The following is an 11,857-nucleotide window of genomic DNA, read 5'->3' on the forward strand; positions in this document are numbered from 1 at the left end:
GCATGTGTTGAATTGCTGTGTAGATGTACCCCCAGAGCATGAGCCCATTGGGGCTGTGTCTATACTGCAAAGCAATAGGGATTGAACCCTGGATCCCAGCTTGACTCAGGCTTGGACTCTCCATCCTCGTGGGTAGGTCTAAACTGCCATTAGACACCAGCAGAAGTTGGTGCAAGAAAAAGATAATATCTTACCCACCTTGTGTCTCTGATATTTTGGGACCAACATGGCTACAACAACACTGCTAAATTTCTTTTGGTATCTTAAAAAGAAAAGGAGTACTTGTGGCACCTTAGAGACTAACAAATTTATTTGAGCATAAGCTTTCGTGAGCTACAGCTTGAGCTTGTAGCTTGAGCTGTAGCTCACGAAAGCTTATGCTCAAATAAATTTGTTAGTCTCTAAGGTGCCACAAGTACTCCTTTTCTTTTTGCGAATACAGACTAACATGGCTGCTACTCTGAAACCTGTCATTCGGTATCTTAGTTTTCATAACTTCTGGCTAGCTGTCAACAAATTGAGTATAAGTGTGAATGATTAGAAGCGCTAATGATGCCCTCATGTGGATGTTTAGCTAATTCACATTAATTTAATACTAATTTAAATTGAAAGCACTATATAGCTTTACCATACATTTTATAATGATTTCTTCATATCTTTAAAGTATCACAGACATAATTCAACTATTTGTGGCAATGTAATTTAGTAAACGGAATATTTTTTCAAATAATGCGTTTTCCATTCTTTACTAATTTGTCCTTCATTAATAGTCTGCCTCTCAAAAAACACAATATTAGCTTTAGGAATTGTATAATATTAGAAACAAGCAAATGCTAGCAGTGATATAGTTCAAGGAAATTTTTAGACCTTTATGAATGCCTTGTTAACACCACAAACAAACAAGCTCGTGATTAAACTTTTGTTAAAATGGTTGTAACCCAAATCTGGTATGCTGTTACATGATTTAGTCTTGCCAATGTGGACAAAAATAATCATATTATAACCATCTTCTAGAGCCATGTTTTTTCAAACCCCTGGCAGGTATATAGTTTAGAACATCGCTCTCTAACATGGTTACAACAGGCAATTTTAATAAACCAGATTACAGTATAACATGGTTCAGCCACAACCATATTTAAACATAGTTACTTTTGTAGTGTTGATGAGGTCTTAAATGCTGTCTAACAGGTACTTATGGTGGCTCATTAGTCAAAGGGCCCATCCCACTACAAGTATAACTACAGTCTAGCACACTTGCCTGACACAGGTAGGGGTTTCAGTGTTCTAACACTCTTTACTGTTAGCTTTGATGGGACAATATGGTTCTATAACTTTGTAAGGGGATGGCATTTTAATCTAGGTATTGGCTACTGGTAAAAGTTTCAGAAGTGCCTAAGTCTCACTGAAAGACACTTAGGGCATGTCTGCATGGCTTTGCAGTTTGGACTACAGATTGTGAATTGCAGAGTGTAATAGTGGACGTTGAGGGCATGAACTAAAAGGTACCTATTTCAGAGTAGCAGCCGTGTTAGTCTGTATTCGCAAAAAGAAAAGGAGTACTTGTGGCACCTTCGAGAGTAACAAATTTATTTGAGCATAATTATTTGCTCAAATAAATTTGTTAGTCTCTAAGGTGCCACAAGTACTCCTTTTCTTTTTGTAAAAGGTACCTAGTTCATGTTAACATGCTCCTGTTTGAGAGAGGACTACGTTATGCAAACAAAAGTACCTTTTAGATTTTGCCAGCAGTGTCTACATGGGAGAGTTACAAGTTCCTGTGCACTGCAGTTCACAGCCCTGTAGTCCGTACTGCAGGGTCGTGTAGATATGTCCTATGATTTGGGCATCAAAATTCCTTTGAAAAACTGGCCCTTAAAGAGGCAGGAAGGCACTTGTGAAAATCCTACTAGGTGCCTAAGTAGGTTAGGCACGAGGGATGAGATCCACAAAACTCCCATCAAACTCTGTAGGTGTCTAAACTCACTCGATGCCAAACTTTTCAGTGTAAAAGTTCCTTTGGTAGCTAAGTTTCTGCCTCGTGGGCGGCAGCAGTGCACATGCCCATAGACAGCTGGACACCTATCTCCACTGAAGCTCCAGAGCAATTCACAAACTGGGGCAAGCTAGATGTTTAGTCACTTAAGTCATGTGCGGGACTCAATCTGGTAGGTGTGTTCAGGTCTACAGCCTGCTGGATCAGGTCTCATTTAAAATCCAGTGGTGGTGCCTACTTTATAACTTTTAGCCCAGTGATTAGAGCACTTACCTGGGGTATGGGCGACGTGGGTTCAATTCCCCCCTCTTTACCAGATGGGGGATCCCTGTGCAGATCCTCTCAGGAGAGTGCTCTAAACTCTGTGCTATGGGATAGTCTGAAGTGTAGCTCCCTCAACCTCTCTTGTTGAAGCTGTTCTACTGTGGGTAAATAATTAACAAACGCTTAGAGCGGGGGGACTGAACCAGACCCTGGTGGGTGCCTTAGCCACTGGACTACAGTGTCATTCTAATCATTGAGCCAGAGAGAGAGTGAGATGGAGACCCCTGAAAGGTGGGATACCCCCTTCAAATCCTTTTTCCCTGTCTCGCAGAGAGAGGGGAATTGAACCTGGGTCTCCTACAGCTCAGGCACTTGCTCTAACCCCTGGGCTAAAAGTTAGTTATGAAGTGGTCAGCACACCCCATACCCTTTGTATGACGTGAGACAGGCAAGCACATAACTCATACCTACAAGAAGTGCCTCAGCTGTCTGACTCCAGGTGGCTGGTTCCCATTCGTGGATTGCTAGCAAGGATAGGTGTTTCCTTGCAGCCTGGATTTAGGCACCTATCTCTGTGAGAAGGGCGGGACTTACCACATACCCCTGTGGCCAGCATCTCTCTGGCTAGCTTAGGGAGCTCCCTGCCTAGCGTACTGGGTTTTGTGGATCCCATTATATAGGGAACCTAGGAACTTAACTCAGACTTTGTGGATTGCAATGTGTTCCAGTGATTTTCTAGGTACCAAAAAGTTAGGTGCTGTGACATTCAGCATGGCAACCCTTAAGTCCCTAGATGGATCCCACCCTAGGTGCCTTAGGAGCCTAAGTCACATTTCCAAAGTCATTTAGGCGCTTTTGAAAATTGTGCTCTAGGTTGCAGAGCTGCTAAGGAGAATGTTAGATAGGCTCTATTTAACTCCTGCAACTCTGAAGGGTCATATTTTATATAAATGAAATGTTTTTAGATTAGAAGGAAAACTCTTCTAAAGCATCACACAGTTTATGCAGACTTTGATTTCACATCTGTCAGCATACAGCATGCATTCCTTAACCCTCCCTTTGGATCTCTTCCACAGCGAATTTTGTGCCTGTTGTTCTGTCTGCCACTCACTGAGTATGTATACAGTGGGAAATTACATTTTGTTAGAACATGTTAATTAGCACGATTAATTTAGCATTCAGTGTAGACAAGGACATGTTGTGTTTTACCTCATGACATTGTCTGCACCGAGTGTGTCTAGACTAGAGTTTTTGCTCCTTCTAACTCAAGTTAAAAGATTGCCAGTTAACTGGAGTTAGCTAGTATGTCTGTAAATGCTAGTTTAGATGCTCCACAAATGTTTGTGGCTTAAATACACCTCCTTATTTGTTTAATGTTGTGTCAGTGTACAGAAGTGAATGGGAAAGGATTAAGGGATCAAGTAAATAAGCCCAGTATTTATAAACTAAATTATTTCTGCGTGTCTTGGGCATTGTTCTTTCTTTAGATTTAGGGGGGAAACTGCATTCATCCATCTTCCGGCACAATGAGCCCCAAAGTGTTTAACCATTCTCTGACTTCATATCCAATCTCATATGCCAAGTCACACAAACCTCTTCTTTGCTTTATACCACAGAGAGTAAGCCTTCTATTCTGCACCCTCACATGCTACACTTTAGAAGTGTCAGAGTCCTTTGAAATATTTATTTCATGATTTATGGTTGATGTCTAATCTCCACTCTCATCTGCATCATGTAAGCTTCAATCTAAATTCCCATTAGTTTTGTATATGTGGGATTTTTGATTTAGAGATGCTTAGCTACAGAATTATCTTCCAGTATCCTTTTTCTAATTCTAGAAGAAGCTCCTTACCCATATTTCTCAATCTCTAGAAGATAAAAGCAGAAGACAAATGCATATAAATATGTACAAACCCACATCCTTCAGCTACGCAGTTGAAATTAAAATGAGCTCCTAAAGTTTTCAGCACAAAGATTTCCTTTCAATTGTATCACAAGCAGATATAGCTTTTGACATAAAAGATGAAAAATACTGTACCTGTTTCATCTAGAGGTGCAGTTTGTCATGGATTCTTTTCTTATTCCTAGATATTAGGACTGATAACTATGAATGAACTGGTGGTATATTCAATACAGATATATGGACAAATAGCTAATACCTGTTTCTGATCAAAATACTGATTTTGATTGAAACAATGATTTTACATAAAATAAAATGCTGATATGGCTTAGAGCCAGATTCTGCCACTTTACTCATAATGGGTAATACCTTACTTAAGCTAAACCAAAGTAAATAGAAGAAGTTACACAGCCAGATCTCAAATAAACTGGAAATTCAATCAATTATAAGCAAGCACAAGAAATTCTAACCCCATTGAGTTTATTTTCCTGTATGCACATGCCATTTTTTTATTCTTTCCTTTTTAAACAATACTACTGCTTTATTAATATGCCCCCTTGTAAAGCAGCCTTTTCTCATATACCATAGAATTTCTTGCCATTTTTATTCTCACTCTTCCTTTAGCTCCTTGGATTTGTTTCTTGTCTCTGTTATGTGACATAGACTGTATCCTCACATAGCAGCATATATAAAAGAGAGAGAGTCTGTCCTTCAGGAAGAAAAGTTCATTATGCACAGTTCTAGAAGGATTACTGTTCTCAACTTTTTATTATCAAGCTAGCACTGTGACTAAACGTAGTGCATTGAGAAGCTAGCCTGTTGCCCCTTTAGAAGCTAGCCTGTCAACAAGACATAAACTCAGCTGGTATAGTACAGCAACTTAGAATAGAAATGTGTTTTATAAAACAAACAAGATGGAGAGGCAGGTGGGTTTTATACCCTGAATTCATCTCAGAACAGGTGTTTTGTGACTAATGGAAGTGAAGGGCTTGCTATACATTGTTTGGGAAGCTGTTAATAAACAAGACCTTCTTGGCGACTGGTTTATTAGCAAATAATAAACTCAAAATAAAGTTGCTCCTGCCCCAGTCTCTCACTCGGCACGCTCCCTTCCCCTGAGGTCCTGTCTTCAAGTTTCTATGCTGGGCACAGCTTTTCAGCCCTTCCGAGACTGTCTTTGGGTTTTGGGAATCACCATCTCCAACTGCAGATTCTGCTTGGTACTTTGTGTTGTGTCACAAAGTACTCTGGCTCAATTATGCCCACTGAAAGCATTTTGGACTTGTTTTAGTGTGTTTCTCTTAACCTTCAGGAAGCCCACTGGGTTTATCAGTCACTGGGGTACTCAACCCCAATTCCTCTGAAAAGGGCCATTCACTCTATGACAGAACCTCTTGTTAAAATATTGGCAGTGCCTCAATGAAAGCTTAGCCTATAATTAATTAGTTGTTAAGCAACTGATGCAGGAATAAAACCCTTCATGCTTTTCTGGCATCATGGAAATTAATGACCTACGTGACTGTTAATTTGCCCAGCTCCTCAGCTATGGCTGATGAGCACACAGTACAAATCAGAAGGGACTGGGGTGTGCACTCTTGTGATCTTGGTCTCCCTGCACTAAATTACATTGGCTGCTCATAGCCATATAGCTGGGGCTTACCTATCCATCATTGGGTGCAATTGCTACCCCAGTTTCCCCATTAGCCTGCGGGTAGTTTTAGCCATCTGATTAAGTTAGAAGAACTCCACCCCTTCTGGAGTAAACAAACATCCAATGCAGTCCACATCAAACTGACTACTCCAAGCTGTTCTCTCTCTCTCTGGTTCTTTTCTGAGCCACAGCCCTCTGTGTCTGAGCAACTTTGCCCCCATACTCGATGCAGGGAAGTGAAAGGGGAGAATTCCTCCCAGCCTCTCTGGAAACCCCAGCCTGGAAACGCTATACAAGAAGCAGGTACAGATCCAGGCTCCAAACCCATACTACTAATTTTACCCCGAGCTATTTCCTTTACCTGCTTCCTAGCTCATAGAATCGTAGAACTGGAAGGGACCTCGAGAGGTCATCTAGTCCAGTCCCCTGCACTCATGGCAGGACTAAGTATTATCTAGACATGTTCAATCCTTCATCTTTCGGTGCACGGCTCACTGCTCTGGGTCTAGGCCTTGCCAACAGTCTTTCCCCAAATGGACAACTTATTCTCCCTAGGGTCCTTACTGCCCTGCATGCCTCTAAGTCTCATCCTCAGCCCTTCTCATGCTTCTTTCCACTGTCCATCGCAGGCTGCTCTCTTCGAGCCCTACCCAGGTTCCAGTCATCTCCTCACTGGAGAGACCCATCAGCAGCTGCTACTCACCAGGTCTTCCTGTCTGTGAAATGCACCATAACTCCTATTAGACCTTTTTGGGCAACATCTCCGTAAAGCCTTGCCAGAGAAATAGAATTGTGCTGAGTCATAAGCCTATCTTAAAGGGCCCAGCATATGTTGTTACAGGCTCTGAGGGGCTGATACAGACTCTGGCCATGTTCCTTTCACTGTCAGCAGACAGACTATGGTGCAGGAACCAATACACCAGCTCTGTGCTCTTGTAAATTCGTACCAAATTGGAGTGATCCCCCTGTGGCTGACTACGCTAATTTTTAGGAATACATAAGAATGGCCCTACTGGGTCAGACCAAAGGTCAATCTAGCCCAGTATCTTGTCTTCCAACAGTAGCCAGTGCCAGGTGCCCCAGAGGGAATGAACAGAACAGATAATCATCAAGTGATCCATCCCGTTGCTCATTCCCAGACTCTGGCAAACAGAGGGTAGGGACACCATTCCTGCCCACCCTGGCTAATAGCAGTTGATGGACCTAGCCTCCGTGAATTTATGTAGTTCTTCTTTGAACCCTGTTATGGTCTTGGCCTTCACAACATCCTCTGGCAAGGAGTTTCACAGGTTGACTATGTGTTGTGTGAAGAAATGCTTCCTTTTATTTGTTTTAAACCTGCTGCCTACTAATTTCATTTGGTGACCCCTAGTTCTTGTGTTATGAGAAGTAGTAAACGACACTTCCTTATCTACTTTCTCTGTACCAGTCATGATTTTATAGCCCTCAATCATATCTCCCCTTAGCCATCTCTTTTCCAAGATGAAAAGTCCCAGTCTTATTAATCTGTCCTCATACGGAAGCTGTTCCACACCCCTAATTGTTTTTGTTGTCCTTTTCTGAACCTTTTCTAATTCTAATATATATTTTTGGGGATGGGGCCAGCACATCTGTACACAGTATTCAAGATGTGGGTGTACCATGGATTTATATAGAGGCAACATGATATTTTCTGTCCTATTATCTATCCCTTTCTTAATGATTCACAGCGTTCTGTTTGCTTTTTTGACTGCGGCTGCACAATGAATGGATGTTTACAGAGAACTATCCACAGTGACTCCAAGATCTCTTTCTTGAGTAGTAACAGCTAATTTAGACCATCATTTTATATGTATAGTTGGGATTATGCTTTCCAATGTGCATTACTTTGTATTTATCAACATTAAATTTCATCTGTCATGTTGTTGCCCACTCACCCAGTTTTGAGAGATCCGTTTGTAGCTCTTCACAGTCTGCCTGGGTCTTAACTATCTTTAGTAATTTTGTATCATCTGCAAATTTTGCCACCTCACTGTTTACCCCATTTTCCAGATCGTTTATGAATATGTTGAATAGGACTGGTCCCAGAACAGACCCCTGGGGGACACCACTATTTATCTCTCTCCATTCTGAAAACTGACCATTTATACCTACCTTTTGTTTCCTATCTTTTAACCAGTTACCAATCCATGAGAGAACCTTCCCTTTTATCCCATGGCAGCTTACTTTTCATAAGAGCCTTTGATGAGGGACCTTGTCAAAGGCTTTCTGAAAATCTAAGTACACTATATCCACTGGATCCCCTTGGTCCACATGCTCAGGACCGTCTCTAAGCACCAGCAAAGTAAGCACGTGCTTAGGGCGGCACATTTCTAGGGGCAGCATTCCGGCCATGCCAAGCACATGCTTGCTTTGCTGGTGCCTAGAGCTGGTCGTGTCTCCTTTCCCGCTAGCATGACTGGGGACTTGGAGCTGGGCATTGCAGCCCCGTGCCAGCAGGAGCAAGCAGTGGGCATTGGGGGGGAGGGTGGGTGGGCTGCCCGGTCCCTCCAGCCAGGGCACAATCACCTCCACTCCCCCAGTGCCAATCCCAGTCTGAAATGGCTGTAGCAGCCCTGCCCACATCCCCACGTCTTGCTATGCTAAGACTATGCTATGTCTTGCTAAGACAAGAAACCCCAAACATTGCAAAGTGCAAACATGTAAAAGCCAAAAAAAAAAAAAAGGGGGTGGGGGGGAACCAAAATTTTTTTTGCTTGGGGCAGCAAAAAACCTAGAGCCGGCCCTGCACATGCTTATTGATCCCCTCAAAGAATTCTAGTAGATTGGTGAGGCATGATTTCCCTTTACTAAAATCATGTTGGCTCTTCCTCGACAAATTATGTTCATCTATATGTCTGACAATATTTTTCTTTCTTATAGTTTCAACCAGTTTACCCGGTACTGAAGTCAGGCTTACAGGCCTGTAATTGCCGGGATCACCTCTGGAGCCCTTTTTAAAAATTGGCGTCACATTAACTATCCTCCAGTCATCTGGTACAGAAGCTGATTTAAATGATAGGTTACAGACTAAAGTTAGTAGTTCTGCAATTTCACATTTGAGTTCCTTCCTGCAGCAGTAGCACAGTGCAAAGTGGCCTTAATAGGGAGGGTATCTGGGGCATTCTCTCTTTCCTGGCTGAATCACTAAACTGTCTTTGGAGCTGACATTTTTGTTGCATGAAAACTAGTACAACTACAAGTTGGAAGGTCAGAAGTTTAAAAAAAAACCAAACTTTGTTCTTTAAAAGCTTATAGAAAATCTTATATGGTGACTGTGATGCTTTTACATCAGCAGGCTGAAGATGTTATGTTTTATAAAATGAATTAGGCGAAAAGAGTGCTGCAACCATTGCCTATCATGCTAAACAATATTGTCTCATTATTTTCTTGTACTCCTCTCTGTCTTAATTCACCTGCAATCTCTTGTCTGATATTTCGATTGTAAGCACCTTGAGACAGGGGCCATCTTTTTGCTCTGTGTTTGTATAGCACCTAGCACAATGGGTCCCGGGGCTAGGCCTGGGGCTCCTAGGTGTTGTGGTAATACAAATGATTAATAATAATTAATAAAAATCTCTCCCTCTCTTTCTCCTTCTGATCCATTTTATAGCAGGGCTGTAATGTCACTCAGAATGCCACCAAAATACAAGATTGAACTGAAATTTTTAACATACTCCACTTCAGTTCTCAGAGTAGCAGCCGTGTTAGTCTGTATTCGCAAAAAGAAAAGGAGTACTTGTGGCACCTTAGAGACTAACAAATTTATTAGAGCATAAGCTTTCGTGAGCTACAGCTCACTAAAATCTTAAGATTTGCTTGTTCAGATGTATGTATTCAGAGATTTGTCTTTTCAGTCAAACTGAATATAGAGAGAACTCCAGTGTATCTGTAGTTCCTCTTTAACATGAATATAATATAGTTTGTAAAAAGCTTCCTAATGAAATGTATTTCATCCTAATAAGTAGATAAAACCTTGTGCCATAAACAAGCAATGTATTGGAGCATTGCTATGTAAGGTTTAATTGCTATCCTTTCTTACAAAGTCAGGTTTTGAACTCCTGCCAATCTAAGGCCATAGTGATTACATTGATTTCTGTGCAGTTACTCCAGATAAGTGAGATCAAAATCTAGCCATTTCTGTTAGCACCAAGGTGAAGCTTAAATCTTTGCCTGCCCTGTACCTTATTTGCTTTATAAACCTGGTGGCAGAGGTGAGGAGAGGGAGAGAGATTTTTCTGGCCATGAATTTAGAAGTAATTCTACAATGAGGGTGAGGTCAGGAAATAGGAAAGATAAGGGAATGTTGTCTTTGTTTTCAACTGTTACTCAGGCAAAAAGACTTTTCCAGTCCTGCAGCCCCCTCCTACTACACGTTTTCCCAGAGGGAGAGGGAGTAATCTGTCCTTAAAGAATATAAGGAATCAGGTATTTAGAATGTGTCTCTTTCTCTCAATCAGCTAAGCTATTGCTGAACGATTAATACTGAATAGTAGACACTTTTTTTCTTCAACCTTTGTGAAGTCTGCAAATGGGAAGCATTTTCTATAAAACTTGGGACATTTAAGTGTGGGATTTTCAGAAGCACCTAACTGACTGTGCCCCTAAAGGAAATGGGGAACTTGTGCTCCTGAGTTTATGTATTTTTAAAAAATCCCATCCTAAATGTCTGGGACCTGGACAAGGATAATAGAACTAACCCCAGTATGTTAGCAAATCTGTCAATACTGTATTAGTACTGTTATGGCATGCTTCTCTCTTCATTTACATTATAGAAAAACTAATTACATTTAAATTGAATCCTAACAAAAGAAAACATTTTCCACAGACCAGGCCCTGTTTATTTTTGTCTGGAATCCAAAACAATATTTTATAAAAATTGAGAAGAGTCATCTTGATGTTTGATTGTATTTTGGCACAAACCTCGTAAGCACATATGCGTATGGGCAAATTTTGTTTTCATTTATCTTAAAAAAAAAAAAAAAATCTGAACCTTAAATACTCAGTTATTTTTAGTCTCCGTTCTGGAGTTTTTAAAGTGACATATTTTTAGAATGTATCTTTTCTGAAGCAAGGGACCATGCATGGCAGTAACACACTGAAGTTAGCACTGAAATGCAGCTCGTTTAATTACAGGGCCAGGAATTTTCAAAGAAGTCTAAGAGACTTAGGTACCTAATTCCTACTGAAGTTTCAGATGTCAAAAGTTTTTTGAATAATTGTGATTTTTGCTCTCCAAAATTCATAAAGTACTCTGTACCCAAGCTGGCAGTCTTTACTCGGGCAAAACTGAGACTTTTCATGGAAGCTATCTATTCCTTAATAACAATGAAGCAGTTAGGCTGCTTAGGATGTCTCTGTCTCTCCACTCACTAAGCAATGTCTGAACAATTAATAATGAACACTGGACACATTTCTTCTGGAGAAGTGCTCCCACCTTGCCCCCATTCTCAAACAGTCCTACCCGCTCACCATTCATGTCATGGTAATGTTGACTGTTACCATGTTGGACCAATTGTGTCCTTAGATGTGCACATCTGACACGTTAAGCCAAAGGGTGTTGTGTGCATGAGTCCAAGGGCAGAACCTGCCCTCTTATATTTAAAAAACCCATAATTTAGATTAAATCTCAGGAAAAACTTCCTAACTAAGAACAGCACAATGGAACAGACTGCTTGGGGGGGTCATGGAAACTCCTTCACTAGAGATTTTCAAAAGGAGGCTGGGTAGCCTTCTGTCTTGGATGGTTAAACACAAACAAATCCCGCGTCTGGGTGGTGGTGGGTTGGACCAGATGATCCTTGTGGTCCCTTCTAATTCCATGGGTCTATGGTTCTATAAATCACAAATTTTGTTTTTCTTTATTTCCCTCTGTCACTCAGCTTTCTTTTTGTCTATTCACAAAATCTCATCAATCTTGGAGCAAGAGTCTTCTCCTCTACAGCCATTTAAAATTATCTTCCTGTGTACCTCAGTCTAATCAGGTCTCCATTTCACCTGAGCACCATTTCTGTACTCCCTGGCTCGTATC

The 11,857-nt window shown here is 41.1% G+C and overlaps 1 protein-coding gene across 2 annotated transcripts in view; it reads left to right on the forward strand.

The window, feature by feature from the left end:
• The window catches only part of TMEM200A (transmembrane protein 200A), a 79,754-nt gene that overhangs the window by 63,679 nt on the left and 4,218 nt on the right, over positions 1-11,857 (forward strand). The window lies entirely within an intron of this gene.

Source organism: Dermochelys coriacea, chromosome 3 (genome assembly GCF_009764565.3).
Source record: "Dermochelys coriacea isolate rDerCor1 chromosome 3, rDerCor1.pri.v4, whole genome shotgun sequence".
NCBI classification, from domain to species: domain Eukaryota; kingdom Metazoa; phylum Chordata; order Testudines; family Dermochelyidae; genus Dermochelys; species Dermochelys coriacea.